This window comes from Felis catus, chromosome A2 (assembly GCF_018350175.1).
Source record: "Felis catus isolate Fca126 chromosome A2, F.catus_Fca126_mat1.0, whole genome shotgun sequence".
In the NCBI taxonomy this organism is placed as follows: Eukaryota; Metazoa; Chordata; class Mammalia; order Carnivora; family Felidae; genus Felis; species Felis catus.
The window spans coordinates 46,038,827-46,065,230 of record NC_058369.1 but is presented as its reverse complement, the minus strand read 5'-3'; the positions used below and the strand labels follow the sequence as shown (position 1 = coordinate 46,065,230).

The 26,404-nt window shown below is 37.6% G+C and overlaps 1 long non-coding RNA gene across 1 annotated transcript in view; it reads left to right on the top strand.

Annotated features, from left to right (window-relative positions):
* LOC101099787 overlaps positions 1 to 17,982 on the top strand; it is a 58,620-nt gene extending 40,638 nt beyond the window's left edge. The window contains exons 3-4 of the long non-coding RNA XR_439730.4: positions 12,894 to 13,019; positions 17,017 to 17,982. This is a non-coding gene — a long non-coding RNA (uncharacterized LOC101099787). The remainder of the gene's footprint in view (positions 1 to 12,893; positions 13,020 to 17,016) is intronic.
* The last annotated feature ends 8,422 nt before the right edge of the window (positions 17,983 to 26,404 follow it).

Below are 26,404 nucleotides of genomic sequence, written 5' to 3'. Positions count from 1 at the left end.
GATCATGAGACAGTGTGGCATCAGCGTTTCAGGGATTGTGGAAAATTGCAACACACATCTGGCACCAGGTTTCACCCTCAACGACCTTGCCCAGCACCAGTGAATGTGGTTGCCTTCTGGGGTCTGCTGTGACCAGGTGGCTTCAACAGTCTCTACCAAATGTCCTTCCAGCAGTGGAACTGCTTTTTTCCGTGTGGCCCAAGAACCTCCTGGACCTCACTCTTTTCCTGGGGATTCACCTTTCCCACCAGAGCACTGCCGGGTATGGAGCTGTGGAGTTGCAGCCTTTGTGCTCCCCTTGTTTACAGTCTTAATGGAATTTAAACCCTCTCCTTCCTCCTTTCTCCCTTTTTAGTTTAGTCCCTGTGGCTGTTTCCAATTTTCCACCTTCTTTCCAGCTGCTTTTGGGGAGGGGTGCTTTTCCTGTATGCTCCCCCCTCCCCAGTCTTCATCCTCTCTCTGCTCGCAAAAGGGGTTCCCTACCTTTTGCGGCTTCTTGCTCCCTAAGTTCAGCTCTTTATGTTGCATACCTGCTGAATTCTGTGGTTCAGGTTGTGCAGATTTTTGTGTTAGTCTTCCAATCAGTTTTCTAGGTGTGTAGGATGGTTTAGTGTTGGTCTGGCTGTATTTCATGGACGTGAGACACACAAAAAGCTTCCATGCTGTTCTGCCATCTTGGCTCCTCCTGTGTAATCTTTTATATATTTTGGATATTAACATTTTATTGAACACATCATTTGCAAATATCTTCTCCCATTAAGATGCCTTTTCCTTTTGGTTGATGGTTTCCTTCAGTGTGCAAGAGCTGTTCATTTTGGTGTAGTCCCAATAGTTTTTTTGGGGGGGTGGGGTGGGGTTTGTTTTGGCTGTTGCGTCCCTTGCCTGAGGAGACATATATAGGAGAATGTTGTTAATGCCACTGTCCAGAGATTACTATCTATATTTTCTTTAAAATTTTTTTTAATGTTTATTTTTTTAAAGAGAGAAATAGAGCATGAGTGAGGGAGAGGCAAAGAGAGAGAGGGAGACATAGAATCTGAAGCAGGCTCCAGGCTCTGAGCTGTCAGCACAGAGCCCTGTGCAGGCTCTAACCCACTAATGGCGAGGTCATGACCTGAACCAAAGTAGGATACTTTACTGACTGAGCCACCCAGGCGCTCCTGTCTACATTTTCTTTAAGGAGTTTTATGGTTCTAGGTCTCACATTTGGGGCTTAAATCCATTTTTAGTTGATTTTTTTGTTAAAATTTTTTTTTTTTGAAGTTTATTTATTTATCCTGAGAGAGACAGAGACAGTGTGAATGGGGTAGGGGCAGAGAGAGAGGGAGACAGGTAATCCCAAGCAGGCTCTGCACTGCCAGAGCAGAGCCCCACAGCCCTACTTGGGGCTCGAACTCAGGAAACCAGGAGATCATGATCTGAGGCAAAACCAAGAGTCAAATGCCTCCATTTTGAATTGATTTTTGTGTATTGTGTAAGATAGTAGTCTTAGTTTCTGTCTTTTGCATGTAGCTGTCCAGTTTTTCCAGTACTGTTAACTGAAGAGACTGTCTTTTCCCTGTAAATTTCTTATTATTCTTCAAACTTTTATCCATTGGCTTTAGCATCCATAAATATTTTTTTGGCTGAATTAATTATAACTATGATGGTTGAAAATAGTGATTTTCTAATGACTTCATTCTACATTCATCAGTTGGAAAGAGCTTTCTCATTTCCTACTGATTTATTCATTATTTATTTATGTAAGTTATAATCTCATAGATGCCTAAGTTTTAAATGATTACCATCATTATTTATATAGATGTTCATATTATCTCAGAATTGGCCAGTGGGAACCCCCTTCAAGCTTGCTCTGGGTTCTTTCGACACATTGCCATTATCCTTTGAGCCTTTATTTAGTTTTCTGGCATAAAAAAAAGATGTTACAGGTTTATGTTATGTTTTTCATACTACAGTCCTGTAATTAGCCATTTCTCCAAGGAATCTTGGTTCCTTTCAGTGGAGAAAGATATTTAAAAGCCATGATATGGGCTATAGGTGTGTTGATGGACATGAAGGTTGTTGTCATTCGTTTAACTGTTAAAAACACATATTTGACCTCTTAAAGGGATTAGACTTTTTAACATTGGCATTCTGAAATAGAATAAAAGGTTAAGAGCATTTAGATGATTTTCTTCACATACCTGGTTTTTAATGAGCTATTCAGTCATCATGGCTTTCATGTAGTATTTCAATATAATACTAATAAACTTCATCTGTCAAGTGAAATGGCTGATGAATTATTCAGTATTAAAATAGAAATGTCTAACTGAGTCATACAGGGTTGAATTAGAGCAGTTCTCAAACTATCTGTGGTGATAGATTTAGATTTTTTAAAAAATTCCAGTCCTTTTCAGACTGATAGATTTGTAAAGTGCAGTAAAAACAAATAATCAGAAAAATAAAAATTTAAAAAGCATACAAAATGAAAAGTCTATATGATATAGAGGAGTGGTTCTTAAAGTGTTTGTTGTCCAATAATTTTTCAGATGTAAAGAAACCAAAAAGTTTAAGAACAGCTGACACAGAATTTCTATTATGAGTTTTAATTTTTCTCCCATTATAACTACACAGCATGTTGTAAGTGAAACAGTGTCTCCTTGTATTAAATATCTATGCCCACTTTAAAAGAAGAGCATACTTTTAAATAGCATACATAGTATGCTAGTTAAATAGCATAAATAGAATAACACCTATTCTATTTATAGGGCACCTGGGTGGTTCAGTTGGTTAAGTGTCCGACTCTTGATTTTGGCTCAGGTCATGATCTCACAATTCATGAGATTGAGCCCCATGTCAGGCTCCGCACTGCCAGCACGGAGCCTTTTTTGGGATTCTCTCTCTCCCTGTCTCTACCCCTGCCTTCTGTGCACGTGCTATCTCTCTTTCTCTCTCCGTCTCTCAAAATAAATAAACTTTAAAAAAAAGAATACCATTTATATCAAAATTTAACACTTTCAATGTGACAAACATATTGAAATTCAATGTGACTTGCTTTTTGCTTATTAAATTTATTTCATCTTGGTTAGCTTGATGATAATGCTAATTGTAGGAGGTAATGTATATCTGAACTGTGTCTATGGTCTGTTTTAACAACATTCTAGTATAGACACCAGTCTCAAGAAGTATTTGATGACAATGTAAGAAGAAATTTTAAAACAAGCTCATCAAGCTCAGGGTACTAATTTTTAAAATTTGAATCAAAATTAAGCAAGTGATCCCACATTTTTAAAGTTCCTCTTCAGTTTTTCATCAGTTTCACAAATTCTAACAATTTTATCATTTAAAATTATTGATAAATCAATTAAATTAATAGATCCTAAATAAATGAATTTCTTATGAGTAGACCTCCTTTTAATGGAAACTAAAATCTAGAAATTTTATCAAATTGGGAAGGTGTTTGGTACATCAAGACTACTTATTTCTTTGATAATATTGATAAATTATAGAATGTTATAGTATGTACTTCCAAGATTTTAAAATTATTTTGTCTTTTGTTCTTATCTGCCTTTAAGATGTTGCACTCCTTTCAATAGAGATATTAAGAGAATTTAAAATGCCAAAAATATTAGACAAACAGGCAAGTCTGTTCACTCAATTTATATCCTTAAAAGATTGGGATCCATCTACTTCTTTATATCATAGCAGCACAACAAGTTCATTTTTGAGTTCAAACATTCTTTACAGACTTTTTCCAGTTGATAAGTGCTGTACTTACACATACAAGTATTTTTATTATCTTAAAAAAAGTTTTCTTAATGTTTATTTATTTTTGAGAGACAGAGCACAAATAGGGGAGGGGCAGAGAGAGAAGGAGACACAGAATCTGAAGCAGGCTCCAGGCTCTGAGCTGTCAGCACAGAGCCCAACCAGGGGCTCACACACATGAACCCTGAGATCATGACCTGAGCCGAAGTCGGTCACTCAACCAACCGAGCCACCCAGGCTCCCCTTTATTATCAATCTTTATATCAATACTTAAAAAACAGAATTTTATAAGATTTAAGTGAATTAGTTCTTATTATGACACCATTTTGCTACGTTATAAGCACACTATTTAATTCTGTTGACTTTTTTTGAATAACAGGACTTTGTCATTGAAGGAGGTAGTGTGCTGATTTATGTTTTCACTCAAACTCCTTAATCTGATTAGCTATTCAAAAACATTTCCTGTCATTGGAGCTATGCCATCTGAACACACTTATACAAAATTAAAATTCCAAATTCCATATGTTGACAATGTTGACAACTTAGGATATTATACGGTTCAGAACTAGTTGTGTTTATTAACAGTGAAGCTGGGAAAAAATTAAAACATAGTTAAAAAATAGTTATATTAACAATGAAAACTACTCAACTGGCTTTATGTGCTGTGTGAGTTGGTCTTCTATAATCGTTAGCCAGTGCCTAGCTATGTTGGGCTATTCAGATACCTTGAAAAGTGGTATTTGAGCTACATTCTTTGCCTTAGATTCACCTGTATTTCCAAGCAAACATTTTTGTCTGTAATCTTTTAGTGTTAGCAACTTGAATTGCTACCTAAAAAAGAGCTGAGAATTACTAATATTTATATGTGGGATATTGAGCACATGTTTCTGTTAGCTTTTTAACTCATTGCCCTTTCTTTAAAACAATTCTTTGATTTTGAGCTTATTTAGTTATGATTTATATGTAAGATCCATTTAAGTTTGATTAGTCAGTACATCTCAAAAATAATCACACTGTTATGTTAGTACTTCACTCTGAATTATGGCTATACAATCAATGTCAATATACAAGGTACCAACCATATTCCTAAGAGAATTAGTACAAACTTTTTTGGTTCTCATTTATTAGGAAAACTTCCATCATTATCATTTGATTTACTAGCACTGCTGCATTCAGAAAAATGAGTGTCTACTCTTGACAGAAGTTCAGTGAGGCTTATCTCAATATATGTAAATTAGAGTTAAAAATAAAATAATATTATTTTCCTAATTTAGCTTACTAAAGTATAAATTTAGAAAATAAGCTTGACCTAAAATTGCGATGATTGTAAAAATAATACATTTTTAAGATAAACAAATACCTATATTTTATCAGATTTCATTGACTTGTGGGTTACAGGTGATAAACTAACATAAAATATCATGTGTTTAAGCAATCTTTTGTGCTTAACTAGCATGCATTTTGGGCCCTATGCTGATCACTGCTTGAGTTCAACAGCATCCATACTTGTTTATACCCTGTTTATCAAAATGAGTTCACGGTCCTATGCTTGGATATTGTGTCAATGTCAAATTGCCAAAGAAGTTTCTTTTTAAAAAATTTTTTTAACATTTTAATTTATTTTAGAGAGAGAGAGAGAGAGAGAGAGAGAGAGAGAGAGAGAGAGAGACTGTGAGCAAGAGAGGGACAGAGAGAGAGGGAGACACAGAATCCGAAGCAGGCTCCAGGCTCTGAGCTGTCAACACAGAGCCCCACTCGGGGCTTGAACTCCCGAACTGCGAGATCATGACCTGGGTGGAAGTCGGACACTCAACCAACTGAGCCACCCACGTGCCCCACACATTGCTAAACACTTACTGTCAGATTCTATAGTTATCCTGTCAAGGACCATAACAGTCTGTGAATCAGTGCTGGCCCAGCAGATATTAATATGCCATAATAATAATAGCCAATGTATACTGAATTTGTATTGTATGCCAGGCTCTTTGGCAAGCAATTTACACATTTTATCATATTTAATATTCACTACAATCTAGTTAGATGTAGGTAGTGTAATCATCCTCAATTTACAGATAAAAAAATAAGGCTCAGACAAATTCATTAAATTTCTAAGGTCATAGTCTTCATTCACAGTTGGAGCTGGGATTTGAGCCTAGGCATGTGGACTTCAGGACCTGATTTTTCAATCACTAAATTCAAATGCCATAAAATACCATATGTGAACTTACAAGGTGAGTTATAATGGAAAAAGCAAGGAAGTGGGTTCTATTCTTAGTTTTGTCATAACCTAGTTATGTGGCCTTTGACAAGTCACTTTATCTCTTTGTTTTTTTATCTGAATGTGATATGAGGAGAATAGAAGCATTGGTTTTATGGTCTTTAAACAGTGGTGGACTGAGGCTAGCTCATTTCAGCTCATAAGAATCTATTGTTAAATTTATAGGTATTTTTTTAGCTGGTTGATATCATCCTGGTAGCATGAAACTGACCGTCATGGGAGTATTTACAGCATGCAAATGGACTAATCAGGGCTTTCCCATGGTTCTTCAACATTACCAGTGTACTACTGCTTCCAGATGTCTTAGGCCTGATTCTGTGCTTTTCAACCTTCCTGGCCAAACAGGAAGAAGGTTTTTTTGTCCCTTAATCTCTAGCACCTGGCATAGTGGGTATGTAGTACATACTTGATGATGGTGATGATGATGATGATGATGATGATGATGATGATGATGATGATGATAGTGGTGATTAAGTCATCCCATCAGTATCTTAAATCTTTGGATGGGTCCTGCTTAAAGTTAATTGCCTGGAAATGATAGACCCTCAGGGGAAGCTCTACCTTTGTCACCAGTGATCTAGGTATTGGCCTGTTTTTTAATGGAGATCCTCTACCACAGCTTTTAGGTCTTTTTTTCCAATATAACTATACTTTCTCAGATTATTATGCTGAATCAGAAAGTATAACACAAAAATAGTACATATGAAGTCATTCTTATTTATGTTAGCTCTGTCCATCTTTTCTGGAGGTAAAGAATTTAAGTGCTCTTCACTTTTAGTTCAATTCAGGATTCTTCCCTGCTATTTTTCTTTACTAACCTGGATAGCATCCCTGCCTTTCCTGTACCCTACTTTTTCCCCTCCAGTTCCCTCTTTCTTAACCAACTGAGCCACCCAGGTGCTCTCCAGTTCCCTCTTTCTTATTAGGTCTGGATTACTCTATGTGCTTTACCTCATTCCATGCAGTTGTTTTCCCCTAATTAATCCTCATTTTCTTGCTCTTCCTTGGGTAGTCTTTCTTCCTGGATCTGAATAATTACAACTAGTTCTTAATTTAATGTTGAGCATACTGATTTTACATAATTAAGATGTATATTGATGAGGTAATAGAAAGAACCCTTGACTTTTGGTAAAGGAGAACTGAGTAATTTGGTTTTGCTTTTGTTCTTTAACTACTTGAACTTTAGTTTTCTCATTTATTATGTAATTCAGTTGGTTTCTATCATTGGTTTCCAAACCTGCCTGTGCTTCAGTATCACTCAAGGAATTTGATAAAAATACAGATGGCCAGCCTTGCTTTAGTTTAAAACTAGTGAGTCTCTTTTGGAGATGGGAGGCTGGGAATGGCTGGTGGGGGAGAGTTTTATTTTAATCCAGTTCTGCATGTCACTAGATTACATATCTGAGTGTTCCAGCCACTGGATTAGATTACCTCCAAGGTGTTTTACAGTTCTGAAATTATTTGTGTGATATTTTACTTCATCTTTCTTTGTCTTCCATCTTCCCTATTTTCTATTAGAAAGTCTTGAAAGCTGAAAGTATGAACCCATTTAAAGCACTGGAGGATTATTGTTGTATCAATATTTATATAATTATTTTTTTAACGTTTACACAATGATTCAGTTTAATTCAATGGCTAACAATAAAATGTACAGCATTGCAATTAATCCTAGAAAATAAAACTACTAATGAGAGACATACATTACCACCCAATGGCCTATGAAACCATATTTGGTAACTAAGAAAACAAAAAGAAATACCTTGTTTCCAAGAACCACATGACATGTATGGTATAGCATAGTATTATTGGTTCTTGGAATCAATATCTTACAGTCCTAGATTGAGAGGCTTAGAAAGAACCTAGAAATCACCTGCTTTTTACAAATGAAAAAATGAGGAGACTCTCAAGAGTTTGAGACCTCCAAACAGTGAGTGGCAGGACTAGAATTATAAACTATTTTCACAGACAGAATTTCTTCTTTTATTTTCCTCTTATAATGAAAACAAATAGGACTATTTCTATAATAAAGTATTGGTGAAAGTTTCTACTGATTTTTAATTATGGTCTAAAGTTCTCATTTCTCATTGTAAAAGACATAGTTGTGTATTTTTTTCATGTAATAATAGTATTAAGGGAGATCAGTTAAACATTTATTGTTTGGTGAGTCACAAAATATCTTTTCAGGCCATTTGTTCATTTAAATTAACTTACACATTCACAGGGTGCTGTCATATGGCTTCAGTTTTAGGAAATGCAGTAAATAGTATTTTCTGCCCATTCCTGCAGCAGTTAAGCTTAAGCATCCTTGTTGTCTCTTGTATAAGACACTTTCAGATCTCTTGTCAGAGAATGGTATTTGGTCTGGTCTCTAAATTCCCCCAAGGGACTTGGGATCTGAGAAAATTAGCACCCGTGCTTGAACCCATGAACTCGGAGAGATCAGAGTTCACATACTTTGCTTGTCATGTATTAGATAACCAGAACCACAGTAAGGTGAAAGTGATTGGGGAAATTAGCCTCCTGGGAGATGTTTTCAGGGTGCACATTCTGTTACGACACTATGAGATGAGCTGAAACTAGCCAATATGATTTTTTCCTTTCTTGTTCTGAAGATGCTGCTTCTGCTACTTCTGACCCTTGTGGCATAGTTGACTGGGTGACATTTGCTGATTTCAGCAATAGAGCTCTTATACAGGGAATAGTATTGGTTGCATGCCCAACCAACAGTTTGCTTTTCTCTTCTTCCTAAGAGAATTCTGATTTTGTCCAAATATCCACCCCTCCTCTTAGAGCTATGTGCTTTAGGAGAAGCTGGCCTCATGTGTAGTATAGTAGGTAGATCCTGATTAGAGTGAGCCAGTCTTGAAGATTTTATTTTATTTTTTCAGTTTATTTATTTATTTTGAGAGCATGAGTGCATGTGAGTTGGGGAGTGGCAGAGAGAAGAGAGAATCCCAAGCAGTCTCCATGCTGAATGTGGAGCCTGATGTGGGGTTTGCTCCCACGATCCTGGGACCATGACCTGAGCCTAAATCAAGAGTCAGACATTCAACTGACAGAGCCACCCAGGCGTCCTGGTCATGATGTTTTTACTTATTTACTTTTTTACATTTATTTATTTTTGAGAGTCAGAGAGAGACAGAGCACGAGTAGGGGAGGGGCAAAGAGAGAATGAGACACAGAATCCAAAGCAGGCTCCAGGCTCTGAGCTGTCAGCACAGAGTCCAATGTGAGGCTCGAACTCACAAACCATGAGATTATGACCTGAGCTGAAGTTGGATGCTTCCCCGACTGAGCCACCCAGGCGCCCCGGTCATAATGGTTTTAAATGAATCACTTGTCAGTGGTTGGTTTAGGGATGCGATATGGTTTGTTCTGGCCGGTAAGGTGTGAGGGAAAGACTGCTGGGGTAGCAGTGGCAGGTACTGGGAAGAGTTTTTTGTTGTTGTTTTTGTGGGGGATATACCAGAAAAGACCATCCTTCTTCTGCTTCTTGACATTATACTGTTGTATGTTTTATTTGGAACTATCTTTTATTTTACCACCAGCCTAAGGATAAAGCCAACACAGATGAGAGGAAAAGCACGATAATCACAGGGATGTGGAGCTGGAACCCTGATGGTACAAATTCTGGAATCGTTCTACTTCTGAACTGCCTTGTATAGGAAACAAGATATTGTTTCAACACATTGAAACAATCTGTATTTGCAGCTGAAGTCATTCTCATGGTGATACTTCTGCTGCATCTATTATGCTAGCATGGTCACAGGCTCTTTTTCCAAATGCTTACATCACAGATTAGACTCTAATGAAATGAATATGCAGTGCAGAGAATAATTTTCAAAGACTCATAAAGCCAAACCCACTCTAAGGTTTTTTCCCAGGTTCGGTAGACACAGATGCAGCACAGGACAAGTGTGATGCCTCCTGCAGATATTCCCAACAGGTTGATCAGGGGTTTATTGGGCCTGCATCACATTTGAACTTGTTCCTCTTTTCAGTCCTGCCTCTTCATCCTTCCTTTCACTGGCAGAGTTCCCTAAGAAACGCCTCACACCCCAAACACCATCTTGGCATCTGCTTCTAGAGAATCCACCTGAGACTCCAGGCCAGCTTCCTGTGTAACTGCTGTCCTGTCTCTGTGTGACCAGGGACAGCACATGTCCCAAGATCTTCTGAACTTTGGTGTCCTAGGCAAATTGACCACGCAGAAGCTTTTTTTTTTAATTTAATTTAATTTTTCAGAGATTGATTCCAAGCACAGGAAAGACTTCTTTGCAGCTTCCCAGGATATTTTACAGTAGGGTATTCAGTTTTTGTCCCCCTCCCCCCCGCCCCGCCAAGGGAACTGCCATCCCTATTCATAGGGGCAGGGTTTCACTGTATAACTCCAAAAAGACAACTACAAAAGAGTGTGATATTTGTGTGTTGTCAGGTTTATATAGTGTTATCCATAGTTGTTTTATTTGCCATGTTGGGTTACCTTGGGTGAGTTGCTTAATCCTCTGAGCCTCAGCTTTCTCATTCAGTAAATAAAAATAATTATTCCCATCACAATGTAGTTAAAATAAATGATATATGAAGAATGCCTAGGAGAGTGTTAAATATAGTATGTTCTCAGTTGAGGCTAGATTCTTTTTTCTTATTTCTTAAAATTCTCACTCCTGGCTAACCCCAGGAGTTTTTTTTTTTTTTTAATTTTTTTTTTAATTTTTTTTAACGTTTATTTATTTTTGAGACAGAGAGAGACAAAGCATGAACGGGGGAGGGTCAGAGAGAGGGAGACACAGAATCTGAAACAGGCTCCAGGCTCTGAGCTGTCAGCACAGAGCCCGACGCGGGGCTCGAACTCACGGACCGTGAGATCATGACCTGGGCCGAGGTCGGCCGCTTAACGGACTGAGCCACCCAGGCGCCCCTGAATTCTGTATCTTAATGAAATAAAATTACAGTGAACATCAAGGTTGATCATGCAGGAAGAAATAAGTCAAACATAGTACTATTAAGTATATATGTACACTTATATATAAATATATATTATATATATTAAGTGTGCTTATATATATTAAGTGTACATACTTATGTGTAAATATATATTATTAAGCAATAATATTGAAGATTAATAATTATTAAATAATAATACTGTTAAGTAATAATTTTAATGTTATAATGATTATACTTAATTATAATTATTATGAATTATATATATATATATATATATATATATATACACCCCCCCCCCACACACATATATACATACACACACTTATATGTAGAAGTGAGGAAGAGCCATCCTCTTTGTCAGTCTGGGTGAAGTTGGAAATTTTAGAGGTACGTTGGTATGTATCAGAGTTGTTTGTTACTTTTTTTTTTTTAAGTTTATTTATTTTTGAGAGAGAGACAGACAGAAAGAGACAGAGCATGAGCGGGAGGGGCAGAGGGAGAGAGGGAGACACAGAATCTGAAGCAGACTCCTCCATCCAGGCTCCAAGCTGTCAGCACAGAGCCCAACACGGGGCTTGAACCCACCAACCATGAGATCATGACCTGAGCTGAAGTCGGACGCCCAACCAACTGAGTCACCCAGGCGCCTCTGTGTTTTTTTCTTTTTCTTTCTTTTTTTTTTTAAATATGATCTATAGGCTAGTCTTCTATAGCTGCCTTAGGGAAGTATCTGTCACACTATTTATGAGCCCTAGTCTATGCTGATCCTTACCCAAAATGAATTCAAATATTCACTAACATTAATGTTCAAGGTCTTGCTGATATGACATATTCTGAGATGTAAACTAGGCTGTTATTTTAACCCTATGGTCTTAAGTTTGGAGAAAAAAAACCCATTTATCAGGTCACACCACCTAGTGTATGATGAATGATGCCTCCCTTCCTGCCTGCCTGTCTGCCTTTCTTCTTTCCACTTCCTTGAGTATAATCTACTTGCTATAAAATATACTCTTTAATTTTACATTTCAAAGATTTTTAGTGAATTCACATAGTATTGTCACCACCACAGTCCAACTTTAGAACATTTCCATTGCTTCCAAAATACTGCTCATGCCCATTTTCAGTCATTTCACGTTTCCATCTCCAACTTCAGGTAGTCCTTGTTCTATTTTCTCACTATAGATTTGCCTTTTCTAGACATTTCATTTAAAGGGAATCAGAAATATGTAGTATTTTGCTTTTGTCTACTTTCACTTAGCATAATGTTTTTGAGGTTCATCCATGTTGTAGCATATATGTATCAGTACTTTGTTCCTTTTTATTGCTGAGTATTATTCCATTTTTTTGCATATAACACATTATGTTTATCCATTTAGCATTGAATTGTTATTTTATTTTTTTCTATTAGGAATAATGCTGTTATGAGCTTTTTCTGTATAAATCTTTGTGTGGACATATATTTTCATTTCTCTTTGACCTAGGAGTGGAATTACTGAGTCACATGGTAAATTTATATTTATTTTTTAAAACATTTTTAAGTATTTGTTTATTTATTGAGAAAGCACACACATGCACTGGGGAGGGGCAGAGAGAGAGGGAGAGAGAATCCCAAGCAGGTTCTGTGCTCTCAGCGCAGAGCCTAACAAAGGGCTCAATCTCATGAAATGTGAGATCATGACCTGAGCCGAAATCAAGAGTGGGATGTTCAACCAACTGAACCACCCAGGTGCCCCGCCCCTATATTTACTTTTAAAAGGAAGTACCAGTTTACTTTCCAAAGTGGTATTACCATTTCCTGTATTCATTACCTTTTATTTTTGTAATTATTGTAAGATTAGTTGTATGGTGTTTATTAAGAAACAGAGAGTTATTAATGACAGTATATAGCAGACACTATGATGTGACACCTCTGATTCTCCTTCAGGACTGAAGGGTCTTCTATTGCTCCAGCTTCCAGAAGTGCTAATTGACAGTCCTCAGGTGTCAGCCCTCCCCAGAAATTGTCCCTGGCTAAAGAGTCACCTTGCCCATGGTCAGAGCTGCTTCCAAGGTAAGTCAGTATCCCATAAGTGGTTGAAATGTGGCTTATGAAGTACATGAGCCTTGGGTCTTCTTGCCCCAACTCAGGTCAGCTCCAAAGGCCCTCTAGCTTCAGAACTTTGGGGTCATTTTCGGCCCTTGTTGGAACTGCATTACAGCCCAGCTTCTGCCTTCCTCCTTCTTTTCTCCGCAAGTATTGAGTCCCTACTAAACTTTCTGCATGTTACTCTTTCTCTAATTTGGTTCTTGGAAGAGGCTAGCCTTGAAACTAACAAATTCTTACTTTTTAAATATTACAGATTACATTGACACTTGTCTTATTAAGTAGATCCCCTTACTGGCAATAATCAGACTATTTTCTTGAAGCTTGATGCCAGATTCCAATCCCTGCAAAGAAATCAGCTTCTGTTATTTTAATCTACCAAGAGAGGGCAGTGAGATGCTAGTTAAACTAGCAAACATGTGGTAAGAAAAAGGAGAATTTAATTATTTCTGAAATTTCCAGCACTTTGTTCTCCAAAATAATTATTTTTGTTGGATGTTCCTATATCATCCAGAGATCTGCAGAATATGTAGGAATAAACTTCATTTAGTATACTCTAAAAAACAGCAGAATTCCAAGGAATTCCTTTTTTAAGGACACTTGTCAGCATAGGCTATGCTTTTAATTTTTAACTAATTAGTATTTCCATTGATAGTATAGAAACATTTGAATAAAGTGGATTTTTAAAAGTTAATATGAAGACTTAATGGGCACCTGGGCGGCTCAGTCGGCTGGGCTTCCAACTTCGGCTCAGGTCATGATCTCATGGTTCATGAGTTCAAGCCCTGTGCCAGGCTGTGTGCTGACAGCTCAGAGCCTGGAGCCTGCTTCGAATTCTGTCTCCCTCTCTCTTTGCTCCTCCCTTGCTCACACTCTGTTTCTGTCTCTCTCTCTTAAAAATAAATAAGCAATAAAAAAAAAAGACTAACAATATCAGAGAATGTTAGACTCCCAAGTTTATCTAGTTCAACCTCCTTATTTTATAGGTAAGAATACATGACTCAGAAGACTTGGAATGCTTGGTTCATGAACACCAGGAAGAACAAGGCCTAAAATTTGGTCAAATGTTTTTTGTTTTTTTTATTTTTTTGTTTTTTTTTTTAAGTTAAACCTTGCTCTCCTTTTTGTATTACAGGACTTTGGTTATTTCCATTGTTTCATGGAGCTAAAAATTTTAATTCATTTAAAAAAAACACTACAGATAACTCATGAATGTGATTGGTAATAGGTACTAGCATTGGCAAATCAGGCTAACAATGGTCTTTTCAGTTACTGAGTTGGCATATTCCAGGATTTGTTTTCCTCTGCATTTCCAGTCATTCTTAATACTACTGTTTTTGATGTGTGTGACTGTTCATATTTAAAATCATTTTCTATTTCTAAGTCAGATCTAGTTGACCAATTTCCATCTTTCATGACCTTGTTTTATTTTGTGGTGCCCAAAACTCTTCTGGGTGAAATGCTACAGTTTAAGAATATAAAATCCTCTAGGGAAGTTCTTAACATGATGAAAATCAAATAACTACTCCCTTTATCTTTGTTAATATCAATATTAAATTATCTAACATCTTTGCTTGGCAAAACCAGGAAGTACTCTGCTACCAGACCCGATTAAGTTTTAATTCCAGTTATATTTAGGGAGTATCCCACATGCTGGTTGTCCTTTGTTCAAATCTGAGGCAAAGTCCAGTGCCATTTATTTTTTGATGACCTTCTTGCCACAAATTAAAATTCCCCTTACACTCAATTCCTTTTGTCTCTGTAAATATGTACCCTTGTTGTGGCAGAATCCTAAAGAATTAAGAGGTGTAATTATACATGCATTGCTTATTAGGTGATTTAAGTTTTTTATCTCTTTATCAGTGTGCTTTGAATTTAAGTGGTGTGTGTGTGTGTGAGAGAGTGTGTGGGGGAGGAGGAAGGGAGTAAGGTGAGGGATGGGAGAGGAAAGAAAAGAGAAGAGAAAGATATTTTCTCTGTTGGTCTTCCTGTTTGTTTTCTTCTAGATTCAGACCGGAGGCCACTTAATCACCTGAAGAGTCAGTCATGCTTCAACAGTGCTTTTGGTACTGAGGTTTCTTTTTAAGGAACCCAAAGCCATTGACTTAGTATCAGTTTAGCATCTCTTTATCTTTCCTAATGGTCCAGCTCTGACCATAGGTTCTCATTTGTTCCCCCTGAGCCTTGGGTAAATCATCTAACTTATCTGAGCCTCTGTTTCCTTATATATGAAATGTGGTTAAGAATACCTAACTCATAGCATTGATGTGAGGATTAAATGAGATGGTAGCTCTAAAATGCTTAGCACATAGCACTCACTCATTATATAATTATCAACTCTTCACCTTTAAAATTTCCCTCTTTGAGATTGCCAGTTACAAGGAGTATAGATAACCAAGAGCAGCTTGTATTATACACCCTACATTTCCTACTACATCATGCAAAGAATGGAAATCTAACAGGGCCAAATCCTCAAACAGAAGGGATGCATCTCTGGTGGAATTAATTAGTCAAATTAATTAGTCAAATGGAAGGATCTCATGGAGTGTTTGTTAGCTTCTTCATGACTTCCAACATTATTCCACATAAGGAATTTACCTGTTTTGTGTTTGGCCATGACTGCTGGGCTTTGGGAAACTTGAATTTTTGATTATCAGGATGACTACCCAATCATTCTTCCTTTCCTTTATGGACTTTATTAAGGCTCTCTTTCCTGTTAGTGCTGCCCTATCTTGTGCATACACCAAATAATTTGAAATATGGCACTTGTGTTGAAATTGCCTTATATTTGCATATATTTACTAAAAATCCTTTAATTATAATTTATGAGTAAACTAAATTAAAATTATCTTTCTGAATTTAAGGTTTGGAAATTTGGAATGCCATAGTTCCAATGCATTGGTTTATATACTTTGGTAAATGTGTATTGCTAAAAATGAACTAATTAAGCACTCACATTTCTGAAATGTGATTCTATAGTTCTTTGCTTCTTTAAAAAATCATATTTTAGTATTTAAAAATAAATTCGGAAGATACAGAATATCTGTCTTATTATTTGCGGGGGCTAGTTAGGTAAGCTTGGGGGCAATTAACAGAGATACTGCTGTGAGAATTTAGATAGTATTATTTGTGAAAAAGTGTATTGTAAGCTATAGAGTATTATTTATTATGAGGAATCATAATCATTATTGCCAAAAGAAAAATGGAAAAACCACACTGGAAGTCACTTATAAATGACTAAAGGAATTTTAAAGGAAGAATATTGTGTTCCACGAGTTTTATGGTGTTTGGATTCAAGGTTTGACAAGATGATCTTTATGGTAATCAACCTTGAGATTCTCTGAAAACACAAGCAATAATTCAAAATAACAAAAATATTAACACAACCATGGCTCTCCCTGTTCTTACCATATACAGAGGGCACAGTTTTGTCCTATATGTTAACTGATGAGAGCTGGATTCAGATTTGTTAGAAATTGCTCCTGTAATGACATCTGATATTGGTTAAGCATCACTTTTATACTCTGAGAGAGTCAGGGCTGTCTTTCCCTGACATTTACAATGAGCCTACTTTCCAATGATGTACTTTATAATACTATCTGTTTTATCATTTAAACTAATAAGCTTTATGGAAAACCTAAATGGGATGTTATTTCTCTAAAAAAAAAAAAAGCACTTTAAAGAGTCAAAGACAGCCAAATTAGACGTTTAGAAGTCATATCTATAGAAAAGTAAAGTGTGTGCCTTTCCCTGCTGTTTTTCCATAAAAAAGGATTCTGATGCTGTAGATCACAGAAACATTTATGACTCAGAGAATTATTGTCATCCCAAACTCCCCTTTCCTGTGTTTGTTAGTGTGGTGATGCTTGATGGTAAGAAAGGGACTGGCATTTTGAAGAGGTATAACACCAATGCAGTGGCTTGTGGTGGCTCTTTTATTAAAAGTCCTTGTATTCCTTTCCAGAGACTCCCTAATTAGCTCAGGCTCTGGCCCAGAGGACTGCATGGCTGTATTTAACCACCTGGGAAGTGGCTCTGGAAAGATGCTGGCTCAGCGTAAGCAACTGGGTTGTATCCTGGCTGCCTTTGGGTGAGAGTTTTATTTTTAACTCGCCTCTCTTTCAGATGATTGCTGAAGTCTGATCGTAGTGAGGAGAGCTCCCTTTCATTTTTAGACAATTTCCCCCCTATTTAGTGGAGTTCATAACTCTTTTCTTCTTGTATTTTGCCACTAGGAGAAGGGAATAAAATGTTAGACTTACCTAGAAAATGTTATATACATAATACTAAAGATTTGCTATATATTTTTCCTCTCTGGAGATTTTGGAGGAACAACTCTCTATTCTTTTCTTTTGGTCTCCTATCATGCAGTGATATAATAAATAAAATAAAGTAAAATAAAATAAGCAGTTCGTTTGCAATCTTCAGTATGGTAAAGTGACACTGTAGAAAATGACACAGCCTTGCCTACTTATAGTGCTTACTGTAATATAAAGCAGACTGAAATGAAGATCACAGAGGAGTATTCATAGTGTCCTTTGAGAGCTCAGAGTACTTAAAAGGGGATCAGGGAGTGCTCCCTAGAAAATGTGGTATTTATGTAGGGCTTTAAAGATGAAAAGACTTTATAGGCCAAGAGGAGGCTAGGGGCATTTCCTAGTCAGTGAACTGAGTGGAAAAAGACAGGAGTCTTAAGAATGCTTGATGGGTTGCTGGAGTAGAAACAGACCATTATTAATGAGTGTCGGGTACATGGTTGTGTGTACTAGGAGACAAAACTAAAGAGATATGTTGGAGCAGGAGCCAGGAGGGTCTTAGTCTGGGGAATCTAGATCTCTTCCCACAGAGTTTGGAACCAGTTGAATTATTTTTTTCTTTAAAAAACATCACAGACCTTTTCCTTGAATTATTTTGGAGTCATGTGTTTTTTTTTTAATTTTTAAATTATTATTATTATTATTATTATTATTATTATTATTATTAAAGAGAGAGAGAGAATGTGTGAGCAGAAGAGGGGCAGAGGGAGAGAGATAAGAAATTGTAAGCAGGCTCCATGCTCAGCTGGAGCCCAGTGTAGAGCTCGATCCCATGACCCTGGGATCATGACCTGAGTCAAAGTTATAGGCTCAGAGTTAGAGGCTTAACTGACTGAGCTATCCAAGGGTCTCAGAGTCATGCTCTTGTTTTCAGAGAAACACATTTTGGTGAAACAGAAATCATTTGGAAAATAAGTTCATGATGCCATTTGTCTTATTTAATCATTTAAACCTGATCAAATGAGATAATATACAAGGAGACACTTTGAAAAGGATAATATCTATTACAAATTGGAGATTCTTCTATTCTGAAGGAAAGCCTTGACCTTTATATTATCATATCTACCTTTATTTAAAACTTAACAATGCCTTTCTTTCCTTTTATTCCATGCCTTCCACCTTCAATTAAATGATAAAGACAATATAACATTATGGAAAGTTTAGAAACAGAGGAAAACATACCCATGAGTCCTTTCCTCTCATAGAACTACTGCTATCACTCTCGCCAGGAATTAGGGCAAAGTTGGACTTGTGTGGTTTTGCCAGCCTGGCATTCATTGTTTTTTTTTGTTTTTTGTTTTTTGTTTTTTTTTTTCCTTATGTAGCACTCGGATTTTCCCTGGAGAAACAAACTACTCTTGGGCCATGGAGTTAGTATAGAACTGACTTACGCTACATCTTGAAGGATCCTGACTAGCCAACTCAACAGTTGCATTATCCTGCCTATTATGTTTGGCTTAGAGATGGGCAGGTGTTCATGCCGGGTCAGCCATTCAGAACCACAGATTCAATTCTGTGACTTTTGCTAGAACTTTTAGAAAAGAAGCATTTCTACTGGGGTTGCTGAGAAAATAGAATATAAGCCTAATGCTGCTGGTAGCCATTTTGCTATCACTTTAGGTAAGAATGAAGCCAACTGGCAGAAAAAGCAGAACCAAGAGCCAGAGAGAGATTACCAGTGATCTTGACTAAGTACCAGCCATGCTAGAAATTGGCATTATACTCTGGATTTTCTTTTAGTTATGTCTGCCCAGATAGATAGATAGATAGATAGATAGATAAAGAATAGATAGATAAGAATAGATAGATAAAAATAGATAGATAAGAATGGATAGGTAAGAGTAGATAGATAAGAATAGATAATAAGAATAGATAGATAATAAGGATAGATAGATAGGTAAGGATAGATAGATAGATAATTTCCTTTGGCTATTTTGAACTGTGTTTCTGTTACTGATGAGTGCAATTAAAGAAATACTCTAGGTGTTAGGGTTCAAACTCAAAGGAAGAAGCCTGTTCATGGGAACTGAAAAGGTTTGGGAAGTCATAATGTTAGAGATGGCATTTTTAATGAACTTTGAAGAATGGGTTTGGATTGGGCTCAGCTCTCTCCTTCATGCTCTGGGGGTTTTGCTGAGCAGTGTGCTTCAGCCTACCTGGCCAAGGAAGGGGCATTTCTAGGTACCCTTGAGGTCAGCTTTTAGAAAAGGTGGGCAGCCACCCCACCTTTCAACTGTATGCCTGGGATGAGACAAGGCACAGACATGCTTTTGGTTACAACAGCTCTGAGTGTACAGAGAGAGGATTGGAGATGTGGTCAATTTTGGCCATTTTGAGAAAAAGAGGTGCAGATCATGTCACATGCGTGGTTTTCTCCCTTTTGTTCTTATCCCGAATATTTTTCCTGATCGAATCTGCCTAAAATGAACATCAAGGACAGCCTTATTTGTGGACTTATTGTGTACTTTTAGGACCAAAGAGCCGAAGCATCTCCTGTCCTTTCCACCTGTCTCTCTGTATTAGTGCTCAGGTGCCAGCAGCACAGACACTAATTGTGGGGCCTTTGGGAGAAGTGTATATGTGGCACCAAGGTGGTTCTTCTACTACACACTGGAAGGGGGAACAAACGTGAAAGTGGACAGATTTTCCAAGCAAACTTGAGCTCTGATGTCCTTCACGCTGCTGACTCTGGCATTGCTCTTGCTGTTGAGCTGTGATTGCAATCATGATCTCGGCAGGCATATCACAGCTTTAGTTATATTGCAGATGGTTGACACCTAAGCCAACAGAAAATGTGCATAATCCTGGGCTAACAGATCCTTACAAATCCTTCACAGACAGCAGGACGTGCAATCCATGCCCAGCCTGTTTAAATTTCTGCAAATTCCAAACTGGTTAGACAGCTAAGGATTAGAGGCAGGCATTTTAAGTAATAATAAAAAGGTAGACTGATTATATATTGTAGCAGCTTTGCATTTTTAATCTTAATACATCTCTTTATTCCCTCTACTTATTTGTCCTCTTATCTAGCTGTGAATCCCAAACCAAATGTTACTACTCTATTAAGTCCTAGTTAGAGTGTTTCTCTTTCCCTCTCCCCAGCTCCTTCTGTCTCTCTCTCCCTCTCTCCCTCCCTCCCTTCCTCCCTCCCTCCTCTCTCCCCATCCATTCCTCCATTTTTTGCAAGTTAATAGCTCTTCCCTTATGAGAAAATCACATAAAGGCAAACACAAAAGCAATCAACATGGGCTGGTAAAGTGGGAATATCACTGGCCCGGGAATGTTGAAACGTATTTTTCTCCTGGCTTTGTCTGTGGACCCTAGTGTTCCAATCTGTAAAATGTCAAACTAGGATCACTGTATTAGTTTCCTTTTGCTGCCATAATAAATGATCAAAAACTTAGTGGCTTAAACAATATGAATGTATTACCTCACAGTTTTGTAGGTCAGGAGCCCAATATGAATCTCACTGGGCTAAAATCAAGCTGTCAGCAGGGATGTTACTAGTTTTTTGTTCTTGTTTTTTCTCCTGTAGGCTCCAGGGAAGAATCTGTTACCTTGCCTTTCTAGAGGCCACTGTGTTCCTTGGCTTATGACTCCTTTCTTCCATCTTGAGAGTCAGCAATGGCAGATCAAGTCCTCATATCATATCTTTCTGATCTACTCTTCTGCCTTACTCATGTATTTTATTTTGTTTTTTTTAAAAATTTTTTTTTCAACGTTTATTTATTTTTGGGACAGAGAGAGACAGAGCATGAACGGGGGAGGGGCAGAGAGAGAGGGAGACACAGAATCGGAAACAGGCTCCAGGCTCTGAGCCATCAGCCCAGAGCCGGACGCGGGGCTCGAACTCACGGACCGCGAGATCGTGACCTGGCTGAAGTCGGCCGCTTAACCGACTGCGCCACCCAGTCGCCCCACTCATGTATTTTAAAGAACTGGTCTGATTAGGTTGAGCCCACCAGATTGATGATCCAGGATAATCCCCCCCTCTCAGGGTCCTTAACTTTAATTATAGCTGCAAAGTCCCTTTCGTTGTGCAAGGTAACATATTCACAGGTTGTGGGGATTAGGGTATGGACATCTTTGACGGGTGGTGTGTTATTCATCTGCCTTCTGAAAGTCCCTTTCAATATTGTATGGAAGCTTACTTTTTTTCCAGTAGTGTTTCGTAAATCAAGAATATGGTCTAGAGTTAACTCAGATTCGACTCAGTCTTTGATAAGCAGGGCTGCACGCTGGTAATTGATAGGCCAAGTTAGGCTTATAGTCATTCAGATTGGCCGATTTATTTTAAAAATGTTTGCTTAACTGAAAAATTTTAAATTGGGAGATGTCACATAAGCACACAAATATCTGGTTTCTCTTGAAGAAACAACAAAAACAACAAAAAGGAGAATTTAATAACACTAGGGAGTGTCTACCAATTGCCGTCCCGATGGGATTTAAAAAAAATATTTGTTTATTTTTGAAGGAGGGAAAGACAGAGCATGAGCTGGGTAGGGATAGAGAGAGAGGGAGACACAGAATCTGAACCAAGCTCCAGGCTCTGAGCTGTCAGCGCAAAACCTGCTGTGGAACTCAAACTCACAAACCCGAGATCATGATCTGAGCCAAACTCAGATGCCTCACTGACGGAGCCACCCAGGCACCCCCTTGACAGGATTTTTGTAGTTGCTTATTTATATTATCTGCTTGGTCCCTGTATAAACATTTGAATTTTCAAGCTTCTGTATCCCTAAGAAGGGGATATTCTTATCCCTTCTGTAACTTCATCCTTACTATAAAATTGACTTTACCCTGATGACTAGGAGTACTAAGAGCTCCTGAGTCATTAATTATGCTTTGTTTATTAATTATTGAGCTAGAAAACAGATTACTGTATTTTATCTTTTTTTCCTGATTTCAAAAACAATACCTATGGTATTTGAGAAAATTTTCCAACTCGTTACAACTATACCCATTCTTTGAGCAAGACAGTTAATTGAGGTTTTCAATATTTATTTTAATGTTTGTTTATTTTGAGGGGTGGAGAGAGAGAATGTGTACATGAGTAGGGGAGGGGCAGAGAGAGAGGGAGAGAGAGAATCTTAAGCAGGTTCTGCTATGTCAGTGCACAGCCACACTCAGGGTTCATTCTCATGATCCACAAGATCATGACCTGTGCTTAAATCAAGAGTCAGACACTTAACTAACTGAGCCACTCAGGCCTCTCAAGGTTTTCAGTATTTTTGACTTCCTTCTTTTTGTAAAAAAAGAAATAAGGAAATAGGTGATAATTCTTTGTTTCTAGGTAGTATATCATAGGTTGTTTTGATAGCCTTCTTTTTGAAAATGTTTTCCAGCTGTCCTAAGTGCAAGTGATACTTGTATAATCTGAAAAAATGTAATGGAAATTATTTATTTAAAGAACATCCTTTTGCCACTAGGTTTTGTGCTACCACTATGAAGCTCTAGGCAAGAGAGTTGAATGGAAAATTATTCATTGCTTGATATTTTGAGACTTGCAATTCCCTTCCTAGATTATTCAGAGTCATTTATAAACAAAAGGCAAGGTGCTGAGATTTGTTGATTGAAAAAAATAAACAAAAACCAGTCCATAGTCCAAAAAAGTCACATATTCCACATCTAATCCAAATATTACTTTGTTGAAAAGGCAGGAACATGTAAATAACTCATGTCTGATATTTTCATGTGACGTTAAATGGTCATACCATTTTAAATAACTGCAGATTTCCGGAAAGCTTTTTGCCTTAGTACTATATAGATCAAACATGGTGATATTAATTTAAATTAAGAAAATATGGGAATAATATAAAGAAATTTTGCTAGAGATAGGCAAGACTCGTCCTCAACCTGTGATCCCATTTTGAAGAGAATATAAGAGATGGAAAGCAAACCATAAATTAGTTACATAAATTGAACTTATGTCTTAAAAACTTTTTAACGGTGCCTTGTTTTTTCTTTTTTCACACTACAACTCATGGGACATATAAAAGTTAGCTGGATTTTTAAAAAATTGAAAACCTTTCTGAAAAAGTGCAAATAAAGTCTAATTGGTGATGAATTACTTTGAAAGTCACATGATCTAAATCAAATGTTCCCAAATTATGATTTCAGAAGTGCAATGAGTCAGTGGAAAAGTTGGCATTTTAGATAAGATTGTACTATGAACACTTTTGTTTTAGGGTGCATTTTTGTGTTTAAATATAAAGATACAGGAGTGCAATTTGAGATTGTCTGTTGAGTGCCTGACTATTCACCAAATCAGGCAATTTGCAGTTTTTCCTCTTGGAAGTAGACTTCCTTACTTTGCTATGGTTTCCCACTGTATCTGATGAAAAAACAGATTTTCTCCTCCATTGAAGGGGTAGGCTGGGTGTATATAACAAATTGGGAAGAAAGTGGTTTGATGGAAACTGCTTGAGGTTGTAACTTTCAATTTTCCTAGTTTTCATTCTCTTCCTGAGACCTCTGAGTTCATTGTATCTGTAAAAAAAAAAAAAAAGGCAAAAAGGCAGGCTGGTAATGAGCTTGGCTGTGTTCATTCCCTACTTTTGCCACTCAGGGTTTTATTTTTCAATATTTGAAAGTTCAGTAGTTTCCTAAGTGTGAATATATTTAGGGATTACTTTATTTATTTATTTTTTATTTTATGATAAAGATAATGTGGGCAGGTTGTACAAATGTTTTTCAACATCTCACAGTGTGTGTGTATGTGTGGGAGTGTGTGTGTGTGTGTGTGTGCACGCGTGCATGCATGCATGTGCCTGCACATTAGAAGGGGAATCCAAAAATGGCTGCAGAATTATTATTTGCTACTTTTTTGTTGACTTTTTAGGGGATTTGTTTGTCCACAGATGACACTTATGTAGCCCAAGGAGAACAGAAGAAACTAGGAGGAGACAAAAGCTCATGCAAATGCTATCTGTGTCTCAACTCTATGTCAAGCCTCTTTGAATCCCTTGATCCTCTCAGCAAGTCTGCAGGCCCCAGAGGGGCAGTTGGGTGCTTCTGGTTTTCCTCCATACCACATGTAGGCTCTGGGACTGTGTTGCTCTCACAGACCTTTTCTTTGCATGTACCTTCTCTCCCTCTGTCTATAGCCATTTTTCTCTACTACACCCTTGCTTTTGGTGGAATATATTCTGAAAGTTTGCCTTGTCCCAGGAGTCCAGGTGGAAGCAGGAAGAAAGTCCCTTCTACGCTTACATACTCAAAGTGTAGGTAAGGGAAAAAATGTGTGTTTTAAAAAAATTTTTTAATGTTTATTTATTTTTGGAGAGAGAGAGAGACAGAGTGTAAGCAGGAGAGGGGCAGAGAGAGAGGGAGACACAGAATCTGAAGCAGGCTCCAGGCTCTGAGCTGCCAGCACAGAGCCTGATGTGGGGCTCAAACTCATGAACAATGACATAATGACCTGAGCCGAAGTCAGACGCTTAACTGACTGAGCCACTAGGCGCCCCCAAAATGTTTTTTTGTTGTTGTTGGTTGGTTGATTTTTGGGAGAGATTGACAGAGAGAGAGAGAGAGAGAGAGAGAGAATATCTGAGAGAGAGAGAGAGAGAGAGAGAGAGAGAGAGAGAGAGAGAGAGAGAATATCTCAAGCAGGCTCCACACCCAGTGCAGAGCTGGATTTGGGGCTCAGTTTCAACTGTGAGATCACAAGCTGAACTGAAATCAAGAGTCAGAAGCTTAACTGACTGAGCCACTCAGGCTTCCCAGGAAGGATATTTCAACTACCCATTCTCCCATTCCAGGAATGAAACCCCAGGTCTATGGGGATGTGTGGGAGGATGTGAAAGAAGCCTTCACTTAAATCTAATGCTCTTTTGTTTCTCTCACCTCCTTAATTAAGCTTTTGAATGGTTTTGAAGGCTTTCTTTTGTAGTGGAAGGTTCCTCTTGCATTGCGTCCTATATGTTTCTCACTCTATTGCTTACAGGAAAAAAACAGATGCCTTGATTTAGTCAATGTCTGGTTTTTAATAGAAAGAGAAGCTTCTGTGACTTAGAAAAGCTTTTTTCCCCCCTTCCTTATTATATGGCTCTTACAGCTGATACCTATTGCATTCATGACTGTTACATTTTTTATTACTTAAAAAAGTCAAGGTTGGGCAATGACTTCTTTATTTTCTGCCCTCCAGCTGTGGATGTTTAGCCTCAGTGGCTAGAGGATCACAAGGTCAACAAAATTTAGACAGGATGAAAATGTAGCAGACAATATTCGAAATGTTAGCCCATCAAGTCAATATTGCTAAAATCAAGAGCCATAATAATGCCACCACCACAGTTCACATTTGTGTGTCAATTTGCATCTTACAGGCCATTTTCTGATGAAATACTGAATACCTTCCACAACTTGTCAAGGTGGCTTTTTAAAATTCCCTTTTTGTATGAGGGGATTAAGACTCAGAGGGATCAAGAGGCTATCCCAAGCACACGTGTGTCAAGAATTTCAATTCTAGACTGGAACTGAGGCATTCTGATTCCATGTACTCTTTGCACTTCATCAGAGTCTTGGTTTCTGAATCAATAAGTCTTGTGGTGACTTGTTTGGGTCACTAAATTCAGCCTGATGCTTTTCTAGGTCTAGTGGGCCACTGCTTTTCTGTTCTTGATGTACTCCCTCTATGTTGAAACGTGCACTTTTAATTTTAGTCTGATTGTTGGCTGCTCTCTCCAATTCATGTCTTGCTTTGCCTACAACAAATCTAAGCCAGTCCTCTCCCACAGTTAGCATTTCAGAGCTCCATCTAGGTTTCTCACCCATCTAATCCTCCTTTGCTTGTTTAATGTAGATTATAATCAGATTTCCTGGATGATTAATGTAGTAAGTAGTGAACATCTCCACTTTCCCAAATCCTGAATTATAATTTTACAACCTAATATTGAATTTAATATAGCTTTACCTAGAAATCTTTATTGGTGTTTTGGGGTCTGCTGATTTTAGTCTAACATAGAGTTGAAGAGTTGAATTAATGGATTTTCTCATTGTGGGGAACATCAAGGACACATTAGCTCAGAGGAGACTGGG